This window comes from Prionailurus viverrinus, chromosome A1 (assembly GCF_022837055.1).
Source record: "Prionailurus viverrinus isolate Anna chromosome A1, UM_Priviv_1.0, whole genome shotgun sequence".
NCBI lineage: Eukaryota > Metazoa > Chordata > Mammalia > Carnivora > Felidae > Prionailurus > Prionailurus viverrinus.
The window spans coordinates 214,466,624-214,480,848 of NC_062561.1; positions in this window are offsets into that span (position 1 = coordinate 214,466,624).

Below are 14,225 nucleotides of genomic sequence, written 5' to 3' on the forward strand. Positions count from 1 at the left end.
GGACCATGCTGCTATCAACGCCCAGAGACTGCGGCTGGGCACCACCCTGCCCCAGAAAAAGTTCACGCAATCATGTAGCAGCAGTGTTTCAGGGGTTATGGAAAACCACAACATACATCTGGCACTAGGCTTCACCCTTAATGACCTTGTTCCAGCACCAGTGAATGTGGTTGTTCTCTGGGACCTGCTGGGACTAGGTGGCTGCACAGACTCTACCAAATGCCCTTCCAGCAGTGGAACTGCTTTTCCCCATGTGGACCAAGAACGTTCCAGACCCCACTCTGCTTCTGGGGATTCGCCCTTCCCACAAGAGCACCACCAGGTATTGAGCTGTGGAGTTTCAGACTCTGTGCTCCCCCTTTTATAGATTCTTAATGGAATTTAAACACTCTCCTTTCTCCTTTCTCCCTTTTTAGTTCAGTCCTTGTGGCTGTTTCCACTTTTCCACTTTCTCTCCAGCTGCTTTGTGGGGGGTGCTTTTCCCATACTCTCCCCCCCACCCCATCTCTGTCTTCTCTCCACAAGCAAAAATAGCTCCCTGCCCTCCGCGGCTTCTCTCTCCCCCAGTTCACCTCTCCATGTCATGTACCTGCTGAATTCTGTGGTTCATGTTGTGCAGATTGTTGTGTTAATCATCAAATCAGTTTTCTAGGTGTGCAGATGGTTTAGTGTTGATCTGGCTGTATTTCATGGATGTGAGATGCAAAAAAAAACTTACATGCTATTCCGCCATCTCATTCTTTTTTAAAAAAATCATTATGTCCCCAACATCTAGCAACAAGTACTTAAAACATTTATTGAATTAACAATGAATGATTGCAACCCTTTATACAACATCACATAATCAGTCTTTCAGCACAGAAGGGGGGTCTTTTCTGAATTGTGATCTCAATTGTACTTAGAACATTAACAGCCTGGGTGATTTATTTATTTATTTATTTATTTTTTGTGCTGCATTGGGAATCCCATGCTAAAAGGATGGCTTTTTCCTGTCCTACAGACCAGTCTCATGGTCTTTCTCTGCTTCATTGCCTTTCTCACTTTCTTTTTTCTTCTTTCTGGCTTCCTCCTGCTTTAACAACCTTCAAGTCACATACCCAAATTGAATTTTGTAGGAGCTTAGGGTTTTTTTAGTCCATTTTTGAAGTATAATTGACATACAATGTTACATTAGTTTCAGGTGTACTGAAACTACTGATTCCACAGTTCTATACATTACTCAGTACTCACCATGATAACCATATTCACCATCTGAGGCCATACAATTCTATTACAATAGTATCGACTATATTCCCTATGCTGTACTTTTCATCTCTGTGACTTATTTACTTTATAACTTGAAGTTTGTACCTCTTAATCTTCTTCATCTCTTCTGCCCACCCCTTAACCACCTCCCCACTGGGAACCACCTCACCTGCCTGCCTGTTTTTAAAGCCAAATGGGATGTCTTTCCTTTAAGAAGTCTCTGTAGTGACAGCTTTGGTCATGGCTACCTCAAGCCTGGAACCAGCACCTCAAGTATTGGAGGTCCCAGGAAATGATATCAAGCTGTTGGGTCAGGAAACCAGTAGACATCTAGAAGGAAAAAAGAAGTATACAGTTACAATAAAAACAGAGCTCCTTATCAGTGATGTCATTCTCCTCAAAGAAATGAGGAATTTTGTGTTTTCCTGATAAATATGAGAAGATCATTAGCTTTGAGGTGACTCACTGAAATGCACCCAGAGTGGCATGTTCACTAGGAGACCCCCATTGGCATTGCAGGCTGTAAATTATGGTCATTCCTAAGAGGTAACAAGAGAGGTTCTGTCAGCTGTGCAATTACTTTGTTTTGGCAGGACACTTTGGATTCAAGAAAACATTGGCTGGAGTTCAAGGCCAAGATTTTGGATCAGCTGCCACCATAATTTTTCAGAAATGTGATGACTGTACCTCAAGAAATAGTTTCCTAAATAGGCTGCAGGAATGTCTCTTGTACATGTTTGAAAGGAATGAAGCTCTTGGGGACTTAACAGTAAAGCTGAGTTATCATGGGCTTCTCAAGCAAAGGGTGAGAAGCCCAGATCACATCAGGAATCTTCTTCACCAAATGTAGTGAAGTAATGAGAGAGTGGCTTTAATTGAGATAGGACATGGCTGGACTCTGTATCTTCTACATGATATACAAACACAGCGATATAAAAATCTATCAAGGTTACCCAGATCCCTTTTTGTCATTGAAAGTTCTATGCTAAACTAAACAGCATAAGCTTCCTACACTTCTCAGTATCCTGTCTGAATGTAATAATAGTGAAGAGGATAAACATGTGAACATCTAAATGATCCCCAACCCTCTAGAGGGCCAGTAGATGCACTCAGTGTCCATTTCTTGCTTATTCACAGTCCTTCATTTACATATCAGAAAGCATCACTCAGACTTGAAAATTTCAGGGGGTCATTGCAATTTGAATACCTAAGTCTATGGCTTGACAAGGAGACTATTCCCAGCCCGTTTTTATTTAGCATAACATTGTCTCTAGACAAATACTCTATTATTAACACTACATATTGTGGTTGTCAAGGGAAATAGTTACAATGTACCTAAGTTTCTAATATAGAAAATAAGATAAAATTTGAGTGGTGGGAAATTGGGTGTGAAATTGAAAGTCAAATATTGAGTCAGAAATACCATCACAGAAGCATAGATACGATGCCTACAGAGGAATTGAACATGCTTGGCCAGTGAGGGTAGAAAAAGAAAACACTAGTCCTTTAAGGGCAGTAGCTGGGCCATGCAAATAACAACCTGAAAAGATGAAGCAATCCATTAATTTACTTTCAATTATTACAGTCATTTTATTGATTTTATGGAATAAAATTAAGAATATTAAAAGCACTGTCCTATAAGAGAATTAAAAAAATTGCGGTGGGTCTCTGAGAGTTTATGTAGGAGGCTGATGCTGGATTCCCCCTTCTATTTAGAAAATTATATTCATTACTCTTGAGGAAGCCTGTAAAATTTCTCTGCTGTACTATGAGTGTGCTTAATTGGTTTTACATCATAAATATAATATTGAAAATGCCACAAGTTAAAGTATTATACAAATGCATGGACTGAGATGTTACTTGGAAAGCCTATTATTTTCTATATTTTTCATCATGTTGCCAACTTCCCTATGTATGGGTATGTGGTGTGTGAGGGTGGGAGTTGTAAATTTAGGAGGAGATGGGGGTTCTAAGAAGTTCAACAAAAGCAAGGCTTCCAATTATCATATTCCTAAGGGCTCTCAATCTTTTGGACCTCCCCTTCCCATCCCCCAAATTCCAATGTACATACAAACCTCACTAAAATATCTATGGCTTCTTGTAAAGCAATTTGGGACTCCTAGCTGTGGCCATAAAAGCATTTTTGTCTCTTAGGGATTTCAGTCACAGGAATCAAATCTTTGATCTCTTGGGAGACCCTCAGGGCAGCACTTTCTCCAGAGCCATTAAGCTGGGAGGTTTATACTAATATTTGAGGTTCTTTTTAGAGTCTGAGGTCCTTCATTCTCTAGCATAGGCTAGAGGCTTTTGAAACCCTAGGCTCTAGTGCTGAGCTTACTGTTTATCAACCGTGAGACTTTGAACAGATCATGTAACTTCTCAGAATATCAATTTCTTTTTCTGTGAAAGAGAAGAATCATTGACAGGTTGCATTCTGGGTTCACTTAGTAGGAAGGGGAGAATGGTAAACAGTTGGTATGTTGGTGAGCATTTAACAGCCAGGTCTCTGGAGGGAATGTGCCATGATTTATAGCATTTGTTGATTTCTGTGGTGCAAATACTCATAACATGACCAATTTCTTTTTTATTATTATTATTATTATTATTATGTAATTTATTGTCAAATTGGTTTCCATACAACACCCAGTGCTCATTGCAACAGGTGCCCTCCTCAATGTTCATCACCCATTTTCCCCTCTTTCCCACCCCCCATCAACCCTCAGTTTTTTCTCAGTTTTTAAGAGTCTCTTATGGTTTGCCTCCTTCCCTCTCTGTAACTTTTTTTCCCCTTTCCCCTCCCCCTTGGTCTTTTGTTAAGTTTCTCAGGATCAACATATGAGTGAAAACATAGGGTATCTTTCTCTGCCTGTCTTTCTCTGCCTGACTTATTTCACTTAGCATAACACTCTCCAGTTCCATCCACGTTGCTACAAATGGCCAGATTTCATTTTTTCTCATTGCCAAGTAGTATTCCATTGTATATATAAACCACTTCTTCTTTACCCATTCATCAGTTGATGGACATTTAGGCTCTTTCCATAATTTGGCTATTGTTGAAAGTGCTGCTATAAACATTGGGGTACAAGTGCCCCTATGCATCAGCACTCCCGTATCCCTTGGGTAAATTCCTAGCAGTGCTTTTGCTCGGTCATAAGGTAGATCTATTTTTAATTTTTTGAGGAACCTCCACACTGTTTTCCAGAGTGGCTGCACCAGTTTGCATTCCCACCAACAGTGCAAAAGGGTTCCCGTTTCTCCACATCCTCTCCAGCATCTATAGTCTCCTGATTTGTTCATTTTAGCCACTCTGACCGGCGTGAGGTGATAGGTGAGTGTGGTTTTGATTTGTATTTCCCTGATGAGGAGCGATGTTGAGCATCTTTTCACGTGCCTGTTGGCCATCTGGATGTCTTCTTTAGAGAAGTGTCTATTCATGTTTTCTGCCCATTTCTTCACTGGATTATTTGTTTTTTGTGTGTGGAGTTTGGTGAGTTCTTTATAGATTTTGGATACTAGCCCTTCATCCGATATGTCATTTGAAAATATCTTTTCCCATTCCGTTGGTTGCCTTTTAGTTTTGTTGATTGTTTCCTTTGCAGTGCTGAAGCTTTTTATCTTCATGAGGTCCCAATAGTTCATTTTTGCTTTTAATCCCCTTGCCTTTGGAGATGTGTCAATTAAGAAATTGCTGTGGCTGAGGTCAGAGAGGTTTTTTCCTGCTTTCTCCTCAAGGGTTTTGATGGTTTCCTGTCTCACATTCAGGTTCTTCATCCATTTTGAGTTTATTTTTTGTGAATGGTGTAAGAAAGTGGTCTAGTTTCATTCTTCTGCATGTTGCTGTCCAGTTCTCCCAGCACCATTTGTTAAAGAGACTGTCTTTTTCCCATTGGATATTCTTTCCTGCTTTGTCAAAGATTAGTTGGCCATACATTTGTGGGTCCAATTCTGGTGTCTGTATTCTATTCCATTGGTCTATGTGTCTGTTTTTGTGCCAATACCATGCTGTCTTGATGATTACAGCTTTGTAGTAGAGGCTAAAGTCTGGTGTTGTGATGACTTCCACTTTGGTCTTCTTCTTCAATATTACTTTGGCTATTTGGGGTGTTTTGTGGTTCCATACAAATTTTAAGATTGCTTGTTCTAGTTTTGAGAAGAATGCTGGTGCAATTTTGATTGGGATTGCATTGAATGTGTAGATAGCTTTGGGTAGTATTGACATTTTAACAATATTTATTTTTCCAATGTTCATTGAATGCACATTTTCAGATCACAACGCTATGAAACTTGAAATCAATCATAGGAAAAAGTCTGGAAAACCTCCAAAACCATGGAGGTTAAATAACAACCTACTAAAGAATGAGTGGGTCAACTAGCCAGTTAGAGAAGACATTAAAAAATATATGGAAACAAATGAAAATGAAAATACAACAATCCAAATGCTTTGGGATGCAGCAAAGGCAGTCCTGAGAGGAAAATACATTGCAATCCAGGCTTATCTCAAGAAACAGAAAAATCCCAAATACAGAATCTAACAGCACACCTAAAGGAAATAGAAGCAGAACAGCAAAAACACCTCAAACCCACCAGAAGAGAAATAATAAAGATCAAAGCAGAAATAAACAATATAGAATCTAAAAAAAAAAAAGTAGAGCATATCAATGAAACCAAGAGTTGGTGTTTTAAAAAAATAAACAAAATTTGGGTCGCCTGGGTGGCGCAGTCGGTTAAGCGTCCGACTTCAGCCAGGTCACGATCTCGCGGTCCGTGAGTTCGAGCCCCGCGTCAGGCTCTGGGCTGATGGCTCAGAGCCTGGAGCCTGTTTCCGATTCTGTGTCTCCCTCTCTCTCTGCCCCTCCCCCATTCATGCTCTGTCTCTCTCTGTCCCAAAAATAAATAAACGTTGAAAAAAAAAATTAAAAAAAAACAAAACAAAACAAAATTTATAAACCTCTAGCCAGGCTTCTCAAAAAGAAAAGGGAGAGGACTCAAATAGATAAAGTCATGAATGAAAATGGAATTATTACAACCAACCCCTCAGAAATACAAGCAATTATCAGGGAATACTATGAAAATTATATGACAACAAACTGTACAACCTGGAAGAAATGGACAAATTCCTAAGCACCCACACACCTTCCAAAACTCAAACAGGAAGAAATAGAAAATTTTAACAGACCCATAATGAGTGAAGAAATGGAATCAGTTATCAAAAATCCAAATAAATAAGAGTCCAGGACCTGATGGCTTCCCTGGGGAATTTTACCAGACATTTAAAGCAGAGATAATACCTATCCTTCTCAAGGTTTTCCAAAAGATAGAAAGGGAAGGAAAACTTCCAGACTCATTCTGTGAAGCCAGCATTACTTTGATTCCTAAACCAGAGAGAGACCCAGCAAAAAAAGAGAACTACAGGCCAATATCCCTGATGAATATGGATGCAAAAATTCTCAACAAGATACTCGCAAATCGAATTCAACAGCTTGTGAAAAGAATTATTCAACATGACCAAGTGGGATTCATTCTTAGACTGCAGGGCTGGTTCAGTATTTGCAAATCAATCAATGTGATATATCACATTAGTAAAAGAAAAGATAAGAACCATATGATCCTGTCAATCAATGCAGAAAAAGCATTTCACAAAATTCAACATCCTTTCTTAAAAGAAAAAGAAACCCTCGATAAAGTCGGGATAGAAGGAACATACTTAAACGTCATAAAAGCCATTTATGAAAAGCCCACAGCTAATATCATCCTCAATGGGGAAAAACTGAGAGCTTTCCCCCTGAGATCAGGGACACTACAGGGCTGTCCACTCTCATCGCTGTTGTTTAACATAGTGCTGGAAGTGCTAGCATCAGCAATCAGACAACAAAAGAAAACCAAAGGCATCAAAATTGGCAAAGATGAAGTCAAGTTTTCACTTTTTGCAGATGACATGACATTATTATGGAAAACCCAATAGACCCCACCAAAAGTCTCCTAGAACTGATACATGAATTTAGCACAGTCGCAGGATACAAAATCAATGTACAGAAATCAGTTGCATTTTTATACACTAATAATGAAGCAACAGAAAGACAAATAAAGAAACGGATCTCATTCACAATTGCACCAAGAATCATAAAATACCTAGGAATGAACTTAACCAAAGATGTTAAAATCTATATGCTGAAAACCATAGAAAGCTTATGAAGAAAATTGAAAAAGATACAAAGAAATGGAAAAACATGACCAATTTCAAGCTGATGTCACTGAATGTGGAGCTAAGAAGAGATGTACAGTGTGTTACGTGATTATTTTATATTTCCATACAGATACCTTACAGATAGAATAGATGTAAATACTCTCAAATGCATAGAAAATAGCAAAATAAAAAAAAAAGAAAAAAGAAAATAGCAAAATAATTTGAAAGTGAAATTTTGAGTATTTATTACCATTGTTTTTAATAAAATGAATTTAATTGTAAGCTTATATAACTTAGCTTTGAAGAATGACTTTGTTAACCAGCTCACAAAGTTTCTGAAACTATAATAAATTGTTTTCATAAGCTAGTACAAACAACTCCAGCACAACTCCACACATATTTTCTTTATATGACAGAGATGAACCAGAGAATGACAATTAATTCTTAAATAAGATCTAAGAAAGCTTTTAGGCCAAGGCTTATTTGAATGAGAAGATACAGGATCTTGGATGGGTAGAAATTAAGAATAAAATGCAAAAAAAGCATCCAGACTAATATACAGGGTTTTGGCTTCGGGGGGGTTTCTTTTTTTCTCTTAAGTCAAAGCAGCTAGAAAAAGCTTAAAGTAAGGAAAAAAAATGTTTCAAAAAAGAAAAAAGAAAAAAAATGTTTCAGTGTGCTTTTCTGGAGGATACACTAAGTAAGAAACACAAATACCATATGATTTCACTCATAATCTAAAAAGCAAAACAAATGAGTAAACAGACAAAAAGCGTTATCTGACCTGTAAATACAGAGAACAAACTGATGGTTGTCACAGGAAATGGGGGTAAAGGGATGGGCAAAACGGGTGAAGAAGAGTGGGAAACACCAGCTTCCAGTTATGGAATGAGTGAGTCACAGGAATAAAAGGCACAGCACAGAGAATATAGTCAATGATACTGTGGCAGTGTTGTATGGGGACAAACGGGGACTACTTGGGGTGAACACAGCATAAGATATAGAAAGGTTGAATCACTATGCAGTAGACCTGAAACTAATGCAACATTGTGTGTCAACTATACTCAAATTTTTCAAGAAAAAAATTTTAAGCAGATAGAAAATGCTTAATAGAGTAAGAAAAAAATATTTCAGCATGATCGTTTGCAAGTGTATTGTTGCATTATTATCACTATCACTATTGTTGTTATTATAATAAACTGATAATTAGTGCTCTGTTTCACTATAGGAACTGCCTGTAAATGTAACTAAAAGTTTAACACTGGAGGCTGGTTTTAAGAAACAGTTATGAAAACCTTTGAAGAGGCATGAGATGTCTATTTTGCCAGTAGTTTTGGTTTAAAAATAGCCTGTTAATCACTCAACTAGTCAGAATGTGAGAGATCTCTCAAGGAAGACAAAGATAAACTATTAGGAATCTGGGGTGGACACAGTGGCCTCTAATAGAATCAGCGAGCAAAGATTTACTAAACAGATGGATATCTCTAAGACACTGAGATACAACAAGGGGGAAGCGTGGCCCAGGATCTATTCTCAGGTTACAGTGAATAAACAAGCAGACATTATGTAATCCCATCAGACAACAGACTAATGTCTCCAGACTGATGGATTTCATAATTTCAACTATCATTTACCAATGTTTAATTCTGTCAAGTAAAGACATAAAAGCGGGGGTGGGGGGACCACTGTTATCACTACCATTTGATGATAGAAAAGGTATTCTCACAGCTCAGACACAAAATCATAGTTGTAATCTCACGGGGAAAAAAAAGCCAAACAAAGCTTTATATATTCAGTCAATTAGTGTTTATGAACATTTCCCTATTATTGTCCTTGTTTTTCTTATTAAAGCACAAACTGCTAATGCTTCCTGGACAGACAACCATCCTAAAGATGTGACATGGACCGATCTCGCGGTCCGTGAGTTCGAGCCCCGCGTCGGGCTCTGGGCTGATGGCTCAGAGCCTGGAGCCTGTTTCCGATTCTGTGTCTCCCTCTCTCTCTGCCCCTCCCCCGTTCATGCTCTGTCTCTCTCTGTCCCAAAAATAAATAAACGTTAAAAAAAAAATTAAAAAAAAAAAAAAGATGTGACATGGAAACCTCTGAGCAGCAGTCCTAAATTCTGCTGTAAAGGTAGCATCTTTTTATCATCACGATCAATGTCTGATAGGGCAGTATGCGACAGAGGATTAAAGGTGAGAGGGTCTTTGAGGGTCATCTAGGTATACTTAGGGTGTGAACAACACTAATCTCATGTTGTTACTGTGGCCACTGCCATATTTCACGCCCTGGCTTTGTCATCTCCTGGCTGGGTGACCAGGGCAAAGTGTAAGACTCTGTCTCAGAGATGATCGCAGTGCCTGCCTCACAGGGCTGTGGCAGGGACTGCATGAGATAGTTTAGCCCTGGAGGGTCCTGGGAAGTTTGATGCCACCAGTGTGAGCCATCATTGCTTCTCTCTGCTGGGAACCTCCCACCCACAACGTTGTGCACACCTCAGGGTCCTCATCTATGAAATGAAGTTAAGGAGTAGATAGAATCTACCACACACAAGGTCACATACAAGAAAGATCCCAGGGCCACAGTTATGGGCCAATCTTGACACTAGGAGCCCAAGAACTTGATGTGCTAAAATAGTAGCAACCCCATTTGTTGACCTGCCACTGCATATCAGGAACCACTTGAACCCTTCAAATGACTTATTATTCTCCTAATTGTACCAAGGGGCAAACTGAGGCAAACAAAGGCCTGTGGTTTGCTGAGACCCCCACAGCTAGTTTACAAAAACACAGAGATTTAAGCAGGCCATTTGAGAAAATCTAAGTTTTAACAAAATTTCACAAAGCAGAAACATCATGGAGTATTAACCTTACAAAAACTATACAGAATTTCTTTGGGTAATAATTCCCCTGGTGCAGGAAATGTTTTATTTTGGAATACTTAGTACTTGACAAAGAAGATAAAAGGAAAGAAAAGTTTCAGGGAATTCTTTGAAGACCAGCAGTGTGGAAGTTATAATGTTAAAAGGATAAATAAGGTGGCGACTGAAGAGATGGGACAAAGCTACAAGGTTGTTCAAAACAGACAGAGTGCAAGCCCCAAAACCTGATGTAAATTAGTGAAGAACGCTGGATGTAAAAACACTGGGAGTGGAGGGCTCCCAGCAAATTAGAGAGTATTTGCCCCATCAAAGGCATTAAAATTCCTTTTTTTTCTTTCTGCAAACACTAGCTGTCCAAACAGAATGCATCTGCAGAGACTCCAATCATAATCACTGAGACAATAAATGCCCCAGAATGAGGGAGAGCTCACCTGAAGCCAGGGTGGCCGGGGAGGTCTGCAGAGCAGCAGGTATGAACCATCAGGTGAAAAACAGACCCGACTAGAAAGCCAAGGGTTTTCCCGGCAGGAGGAACAAAAGGGATAAAAAGTTGCAGTCAGGAAAGTGTGAGGAATGTTTTGTGTGTGACAAGGAAATCAGTTTGAGGAAGTCAAATTCAGCACAATTTGAACCTAAGGACCAGCCACTAGTAAGACAGTAAAGCCAGACTGAGGGTGTAGAGCTGTGAACACCAGAGGCGGGTGTGGAATCTGATGGGGAAGAGGGAAGCTCATTAGAGGTTACTGAGCAAGACAGTGACATTGTCAAAGCAGCATCTTAGGAAGACCAACATGGCGGCAGTGAAAAGGAGGAAAAGAGGGGGGTTGTGGAGTTGGGAGGCTGCTCTCCACTACTTTGAGGCTGAGGTGATAAAGGCCTTGTTTGGTGGCAGAGAAGATGGACAGGGAGAGATGGATGAGAATCTGACTGGATGTGAAAGGTGATAAAAAGGAAGCCAGGTCTACTTACAGAAGATGAAAAATGACCACTCTACTGGCCTAAGTGGTTTGGCATGGTCATTGTCTAGAAACAGCCTGACTTCAAACCCCAGCTCTGCTACTTGGTAGCTGGGAGGACTTGGGCAAGTTACTTAACCTTTCTGTGCCTCCATTTACACACTTTTAAAGTGACTGTAGTCGAACTTCATAAGAGTGACACATGGATAGTGTGTCCTAGGAACTTCATAGGAGTGACACTGACACATTGTTCAGAAAATGAACCTATTTAAGGTGCTTAGCCCATTTATGGTGCTTAACCCATTTAAGGTGCGTAGGTCTCTTGGCATGCAAAGAGCTCTCAATAGCTCACTACTGTTACTGAACTGAGAAGGGCACACACTCTTGCTCATTCTTCATTAAATACTGAGAACAGTCATGAGGGGTATACAGTTAAGACACCAGGTGACAAGTTTCATTTAGTTAGTCTTTTGTTGGATTTTTTCCTAAAAGCATAAAATACCTTTGACACCACCCAGGACGCTCCTGCTGGAGGAGCACAGATCTCTCCTGCATAGCTGGTTCTTTTTCGAACCCTCCATGGAGAGCACCCAGCACTGGCCACCACACTACAGGATAAGGAGGGGGTGACACAGCCTGGAATGCAGTCTCCCAGACCTGTCTTACTTGACCCTCATTCTGAACTATCGGAGGCCCTTCTGGAAGAGAGGTGTTGTCTCTATTCTGGTCTCTGGTGTCCCTGGGCCTGGGAGGTACCCCTATAGGTATTAGGAACTTCAGGGCTTTGATGCAATCATCTTCTACCAGCCTGCCTGATGCCTGGTCTCTCTTGGCCCACTGGAGTAGCAGTGGAATAAGAATCCCTTTTGTCTACACTATGCAATCTCCCCACCCACCCACTAACACCTTTATGAGGTGCTGCAAAATCCCAGAATTCCCAGGAGAGACTTGGACTGAGGTCAGGCACTGGTGGGGAAGATGTTCTTCGGGACCCATGAGGGTCTTTTATATTGGGGGGAGGGCAGGCATTGCTCTGACAGATGACAGCTGCTAGCATGATTGCCCCAGGGTAATGACATCCAGGGAGCAGTTCTTAGGAATGCTAGGTTCTTCAGTTCTTAGAGGTTCTGATAAGCCAGGGCGAGAAAGCAGGTGTGTGACAGTGCTGATGTGCTAGGCCAGCAGGCGCCTCCACCCCAAGGAGAAAGCAGATTTGAATGAAACTTCTCTGGCCCTCTGAGGGTTGTCACTGGCCCACACTGGCCCTTGTCTGGCCCCTTTGGATGGGGGCCAATGTACAGAAGAGGGACCTCTTCCTCCTTACTGTCATCTCTTCCTACAGCAGGGCAGGGCTACTTGTCACCAAGCCAAATTGTCTTGAAAGGCCTCAAAAATGACAAGCTGGGGGCTTTTTCCCCTTATCCAGGGCAACAGGAGAGTATCGTAATTGTCCTACTGAATGCCTCACTCTATGCCAGGCAGGGTTCTAAATTTGAAGTCTTCACAGCAGTTGTGAGGTTGGGACTATGACAATCCCACTCACCACAGGGTGCAAGTCACAAGAATGGAGCCGGGTTATAACCTGGCTCCAACAGTGTCCTCATCTATGAAATGGGAATGATAGAGCTTCAGCAGCTAACGATGCTCAGGGATGCACAAAGCCTGCAAATGGAATTCTTTTCCTTACTTCTAGTTTGGTGTTAATAGATGATTTTTAAAATTGCTATTCTTTAAAAAAAAACACAGCCATTGGTACCTCTCCTATTAGTAGTCCTATTTCTGTCAACTCCAGAAGCCCATGATTTAGCATTAGGGAAGGAGTGTGGTACTAAATCAATGGTGTTTGGAGCTCTGTAGAGCTCCTCTGGGGAACATAGCCCCCACTAGCCACAGTGATGAAGCATATTTGGCCATTCGTGGGATGTTGCGTATGCATGAAGAAGTTCAGAGAGGGATGAGGAGGTAATACACAAGATGGAGATTCAAGAAGGCCCAGGTCCCCAGGGTGGTCCCCAGGGTGATATGGAAAAACACTAGGAATACTCTGTACATTATGGACTGAATATTTGTGTTCCCCCTAAAATTCATATGTTGAAGTTCAAATCCCCCAGTGTGGCTCTATTTGGAAATGAGGTCACAGGGTGGGGGTGTGATCTAATAGGATTAGTGTCCTTATAAGAAGAGACACCAGAGAGGCGCCTGGGTGGCTCGGTCGGTTAAGCACCTGACTTCGGCTCAGGTCGTGATCTCATGGTTCGTGGGTTCGAGCCCCACATTGGGTTCTGTGCTAACAGCTCAGAGCCTGGAGCCTGTTTCAGATTCTGTGTCTCCCTCTCTCTCTGCCCCTCCCTCGCCCACACTCTGTCTCTGTCTCAAAAATAAATAAACATTAAAAAATAATTTAAGGGGCGCCTGGGTGGCGCAGTCGGTTAAGCGTCCGACTTCAGCCAGGTCACGATCTCGCGGTCCGGGAGTTCGAGCCCCGCGTCAGGCTCTGGGCGGATGGCTCAGAGCCTGGAGCCTGTTTCCGATTCTGTGTCTCCCTCTCTCTCTGCCCCTCCCCCGTTCATGCTCTGTCTCTCTCTGTCCCAAAAATAAAATAAACATTGAAAAAAAAAATTTTTTTTAAATAATTTAAAAAAGAAGAGACATGAGAGAGTCCCTCTCCCTCTCTACTTGTCTACCTCTCTCTCTATTTCTATTTCTATCATTGCATTACCTGCCCCACACACACCCATTTCTGGGATTGGTAAGTAATAAATGTGACTTTACTTCCTCTCTGTGAGTGTATTGAAACTGTGCCTTCAATCAAAATAACCCCAGGGTTCTTACTTCCCCAAAGTGCGAGCTCTGATGCTAAGGGAGCTAGCTGCCAACGCTGTGTAGGTGCCTTGTGCCTCCTCATTCATCAGATCAGATTCTGCATGTTGTCAATTCAGTACACTAGCTCCAGCTTCCC